The sequence below is a fragment of the Pristiophorus japonicus genome, chromosome 14 (assembly GCF_044704955.1).
Source record: "Pristiophorus japonicus isolate sPriJap1 chromosome 14, sPriJap1.hap1, whole genome shotgun sequence".
Classification (NCBI taxonomy): Eukaryota; Metazoa; Chordata; class Chondrichthyes; family Pristiophoridae; genus Pristiophorus; species Pristiophorus japonicus.
The window spans coordinates 65,867,041-65,873,040 of NC_091990.1; positions in this window are offsets into that span (position 1 = coordinate 65,867,041).

Consider the following 6,000-nt stretch of genomic DNA (forward strand, 5'->3'; position numbering starts at 1 on the left):
TTGCTCACACTGACTGTGCTCACACTGACTGCTCACACTGACTGTGCTCACACTGACTGCTCACACTGACTGTGCTCACAATGACTGTGCTCACAATGACTACTCACAGTGACTGTGCTCACACCGACTGCTCACACTGACTGTGCTCACACTGACTGTGCTCACACGGACTGCTCACACTGACTGCTCTGCTCACACTGACTGTTCACACTGACTGAGCTGACACTGATTGCTCTGCTCACACTGACTGCTCACACTGGCTGTGCTCACACTGACTGCCCACACTGACTATTCACACTGACTGCTCACTTTGACTGCTCACACTGATTGCTCACACTGACTGCTCACACTGACTCTGCTCACACTGACTGCTCACATTAACTGTGCTCACACTGACTGCTCACACTGACTGTGCTCACACGGACTGCTCACACCGATTGCTCACACTGACTGTGCTCACAATGACTGTGCTCACAATGACTGTGCTCACACGGACTGCTCACACTGACTGTGCTCATACTGACAGCTCATACTGATTGTGCTCACACTGACTGTGCTCACAATGACTGTGCTCACAATGACTGCTCACACTGTCTGTGCTCACACTGACAGCTCACACTGACTGTGCTCACACTGACTATGCTCACAATTACTGTGCTCACACTGACAGCTCACACTGACTGTGCTCACAATGACTGTGCTCACAATTACTGTGCTCACACTGACTGTGCTCACATTGACCGTGCTCACATTGGCTGCTCACAATGACTGTGCTCACACGGACTGCTCACACTGATTGCCCACACTGAGTGTGCTGACACTGACTGTGCTCACATTGACTGCTCACAATGACTGTGCTCACACGGACTGCTCACACTGATTGCTCACATTGACTGTGCTCACACTGACTGCTCACACTGACTGTGCTCACACTGACTGCTCACATTGACTGTGCTCACAATGACTGTGCTCACAATGACTGTGCTCAAACTGACTGCTCACACTGATTGCTCACACTGGCTGTGCTCACACTGACTGTGCTCACAATGACTGCTCACAGTGACTGTGCTCACACCGACTGCTCACACTGACTGTGCTCACACTGACTGTGCCCACAATGACTGTGCTCACACGGACTGCTCACACTGACTGCTCACACTGACTGTGCTCACACTGTGCTCACACTGACTGCTCACACTGACTGTGCTCACATTGACTGCTCACTTTGACTGCTCAAACTGATTGCTCACACTGACTGGTCACATTGACTGTGCTCACATTGACTGCTCACATTGACTGTGCTCACACTGACTGCTCACACTGACTGTGCTCACACTGACTATGCTCACAATTACTGTGCTCACACTGACAGCTCACACTGACTGTGCTCACAATGACTGTGCTCACAATTACTGTGCTCACACTGACTGCTCACACTGACTGTGCTCACATTGACCGTGCTCACATTGGCTGCTCACAATGACTGTGCTCACATGGACTGCTCACACTGATTGCCCACACTGAGTGTGCTGACACTGACTGTGCTCACATTGACTGCTCACAATGACTGTGCTCACACGGACTGCTCACACTGATTGCTCACACTGACTGCTCACACTGACTGTGCTCACACTGACTGCTCACATCGACTGTGCTCACAATGACTGTGTTCACAATGACTGTGCTCAAACTGACTGCTCACACTGATTGCTCACACGGGCTGTGCTCACACTGACTGTGCTCACAATGACTGTGCTCACAATGACTGCTCACAGTGACTGTGCTCACACCGACTGCTCACACTGACTGTGCTCACACTGACTGTGCTCACAATGACTGTGCTCACACGGACTGCTCACACTGACTGCTCACACTGACTGTGCTCACAGTGACTGCTCACACTGTGCTCACACTGATTGCTCACACTGACTGTGCTCACATTGACTGCTCACTTTGATTGCTCAAACTGATTGCTCACACTGACTGGTCACACTGACTGTGCTCACACTGACTGCTCACATTGACTGTGCTCACACTGACTGCTCACACTGACTGTGCTCACACTGACTGCTCACACTGACTGTGCTCTCATGGACTGTTCACACTGATTGCTCACACTGACTGTGCTCACACTGACTGCTCACACTGACTGTACTCACACTGACTGCTCACATTGACTGTGCTCACACGGACTGCTCACACTGACTGCTCACACTGACTGCTCAAACTGAGTGTGCTCACACTGACTGCTCAGATTGATTGGTGTTGCAGGCTCGACGGGCCGAATGGCCTACTCCTGCACCTAATTTCTATGTTTCTGTGTTTCTATCCATTACTGTGCAGATAAGAAGTTAAACTCTGAACATTACAGAAGCTCACACTGCACTGTTCCAGCAAGGTTCAAGCTCTGTAACACCTTGAAGTCCTTTCTATATCAATAATCCCTCTTGGTAATCTTGCTCCATCAGCACTCATATTGCCCCTGCTGATAAGAAAAAAACAGAAAATCCATTGTGGCTTTCCCGCAATGGTTAATTAGTCAATTCTGATCCCCTTCTGTCACTGTGGGAAATATCTACTCAAATTCAAAAACTGAAAATTTAAAAACAGAGTTCACATTTGCTTGTGAAAAGTTAGCTTCCTTTTTAGCATTTCAAAAGTTGACAAATACAGACCTCATCGATCAGCGTCAGCTTCTGTCACACATCTCACAGCCTTTCAAGTTTAAAAACAACTTTTACTTTTGCAAAGTTTCTGTGTCTTTAAAATTTGCGAAGAACCTGATCGATTCAATTCAGCAGATAAAAACATCAGGCATCATCAGTACCATTACTAGAAACATTCTGTAAATCAGCTCCACTCACAGCAATCGCATTCTCCTTGTTCCAACATTGAAACTGGTCAGAAATTTTAAAAATATTGATTGTTGATATTGATTGCCTCATGTCTGGAACTGAAGTCTTTCGCAAAATTTACACCAACCAGAATTTCACCATAGCCATAATACAAGTCTGGTTTTAATAGGTTAATTAACCTCAATAACTCCAATGTAATTCAGACCAATATCTTAATCTAAGCAGTTCCACTTGAAAAAGAGGGAGGTGTCACAAGTACACTAACAGGAAACATTCAGGCATGCTTTAAAAAAAATAACATTCACATTGAAACATCACAGAAAAACCATAGAGCAGTAGAAAAGAGACACAATCTTCCCTTTCCTCCTTTTAATTCAATCATAACTATTTAACCATTTTCCCTTAAACTAATTTTCAATTTCTGATGTTTTCTACTGAATCCCATTCTGTCAAAATCCTAAACTCACCATCTGTGCCTGTGACCAAATCTGTTGCCTCCTGCACAGTTTGTAACACTTTTTTCTGCTTTCTTGGAGGAGTGTAACAACATAGAGTAAAGGGTGACGGAGATGCTGAATAATCCGCCCAGAATCCCAGTCCTTCTCGCAGTTCACCTTTTGGAACTGCTGGCGAGCCACTCCACGTTAAAAGAATTCACGCACAGGCATCTTCCACCCTTCAAGATGTAGCTCTGCTGTATGTCGAATGGTGAGAGATCGTGGCGGAGTTGCGGCGAATGTTTATGGCGGAGGAGCGGCGAGAGATCGTGGCGGAGGTGCGACAGATGAGGGTACGGGGCCCAGAAGAGTCGAGGTCCCAGGGGCAGAACGGGCCAGCCCACACTGCGATATGTGTGCGCTAGGTCCGTGCAGCAGAGCAGGAATCCAGTGGTCTTGGTTAACCCTTGCCACTGGACCAAGACCTAGCTCTGTCAAGCCCGTGTGATGGCTGATGTGCAACAGTCACCACACGTTAAAAAATCCACGCACAGGCATCTTCCACCCCCTCAACTGGAGTTCAGGATTGGAACATCGGGTTCTTCATTGAAACATCTGTGAACTCTCGTGGAAGCAAGTTATCCTCGTTTGAGGGACCCCCTATGGTTAGCTGTGTGAACTCATCTTTTTATGGTGTGGAAGCGGGACATCCTCAACATGAAGGATTGCCTAATACAATTTCCTCTCCCAACAGTTTCAATGTTCCAACTTCTATTTCAAATACCTTAAGATCATGCTTATAACTGCCACATTTTAGCTTTTCACTGAACATCTCATCAGTTCTGGAACAGCCCATTCCTACAGAAACTTTGGGCCCAAGTTTCCGATGCTGCTGAAAACAGCGCACCTCCGGGATTTACGTAACTTGCCTGGGAAAAAAAGTGCGCCGAAATCTTACCGGGGAATTCTCCGGTTGTCCTGGAGCGTGGCGTGGTGCAGCGGAGTCTCCCTGGGGCAGAGCAAGCTGATCGCAGCCAGCAGGGGGGGCGGGGCTAGGGATCAGCGTTCTATGAGTGCCAGCAGCATTGCGCAGGCACGTTGGAGCATGCGCGCATGCACAATGGCTCAGCAGGGCCTTTTCCCCCCAGTCTGTGTTTGAATTATATCTAAAAGAGCAGGCAGGCAGACCCAAGCTGCAAAATGGTGTCCTTGTACTGACCTATACTATTAAGGCCAGGTGTTGGGCTTAACAGTGGAATGCAGAGACCCATTGGATATTGGTGGAACTGTACTGAACCGGTTAACTATATTTTTACTTCAATGAAACTGGCTTCCTTAACCCAGATTATTCATGGATCCACATTTTGAGTGGGGGGTTCCAATGCCATTGGTCATCCGAGCCTGGGGTGTGTATACTGCAGAGACCCCTGTATTTCCAGTCAGTTCCACTCCGGTAGTCAGAAACCTTGCTTCTCAGCGTGTTTGCATTGGGGGAACTTGAGATATTTGTGTGCGACTTCAATTTCTGGAAGGTTCTTTGTCAGGCGATTCTCTGAAATGGAAGTTGGATAAATTGCATTTGCGATAAATATTTCTTCAAACCTGGCATTGAAACAGTTAAGACTGTAGAATATTTGGGTCACATCAGGAGTAATCTAGTTTGAACCCAGATAAATTTCTGGCAGATGGTGCAGTGTGAAAACAGTTATTTCCTACTGCCAAAGGTTTCCTTCATAGATACTCGTACGAAAAGTCGTACTTTAATATGCAGGAGAATACCGTGACTGCAACAAGATAATGCAGACTATTTAGGTTTTCAATGCTCTTCAAAGGAAATGCCATTCAGATTGAAGGTTTTCAGAATTGCATATTACAGTAATCATTTGTTCAGCCTTCGTCCAACCTCCGCCCCTCCCCTCCGCGTTCAGCCTCCGTTCACCCTCCCCCTCCTCCCTCCCATTCAGCCCCTCCCCCCTCCACCTCCTCCCTCCCTCCCTCCACCCCTCTCCCCCCACCCCTCACTGTCAGAAACACAGAGACACAGAGAGAGAGACACTGACAGAAACACAGAAAGAGACACGGAGAGACACTGACAGAAACACTTTCCCTTCACATAAAGGTAGGACTTCTATTTTGTATCTGTTATTGATTGGTTGCTTATTACTTTGGTCTTGGTGCTTTAGGTGCAGGGTTCCTTCTATTTTTTATTAATTGCTTATTACTTTTTGTGCTTTGTTTAGTGCTTGGTGCTTTAAATGTACTTTTCTTCTTTAATGTTGTGAAGGTGTTTATGGAAAATCCTCTAACTTCCCTTCCCCCTAACCGTTGTGATGTTGATGTGTCCTTTGTGTTTAATGCTGCCCCCCCACCCCCGTCTCTGGCTGTGCATGCACTAAACTTAACTCTAGGTAAGGTTTTTCAGAACTTACAAAAGTTGACACAATTACTCAGTTAGTTTGGAGTAAGTTTTCGCTGCCAAAACTTGCAAAACAGGCCTAAGTGGCTGGACACACCCCATTAAAAAAAATAATACCTGAACTAAAATGAACCTAAACTAACTCACTAGAACTGGAGTAAATTAAATGCCGAGAATTGCGATTTCTAAGATACTCCAAACTAAACTAGGAGCAACTCCACCTGAAACTTGGGCCCAAAGAGTGCTTCTAACAAGCTTCTCCCACTGCTTTCATCTCTAACTGTGCAGTAAC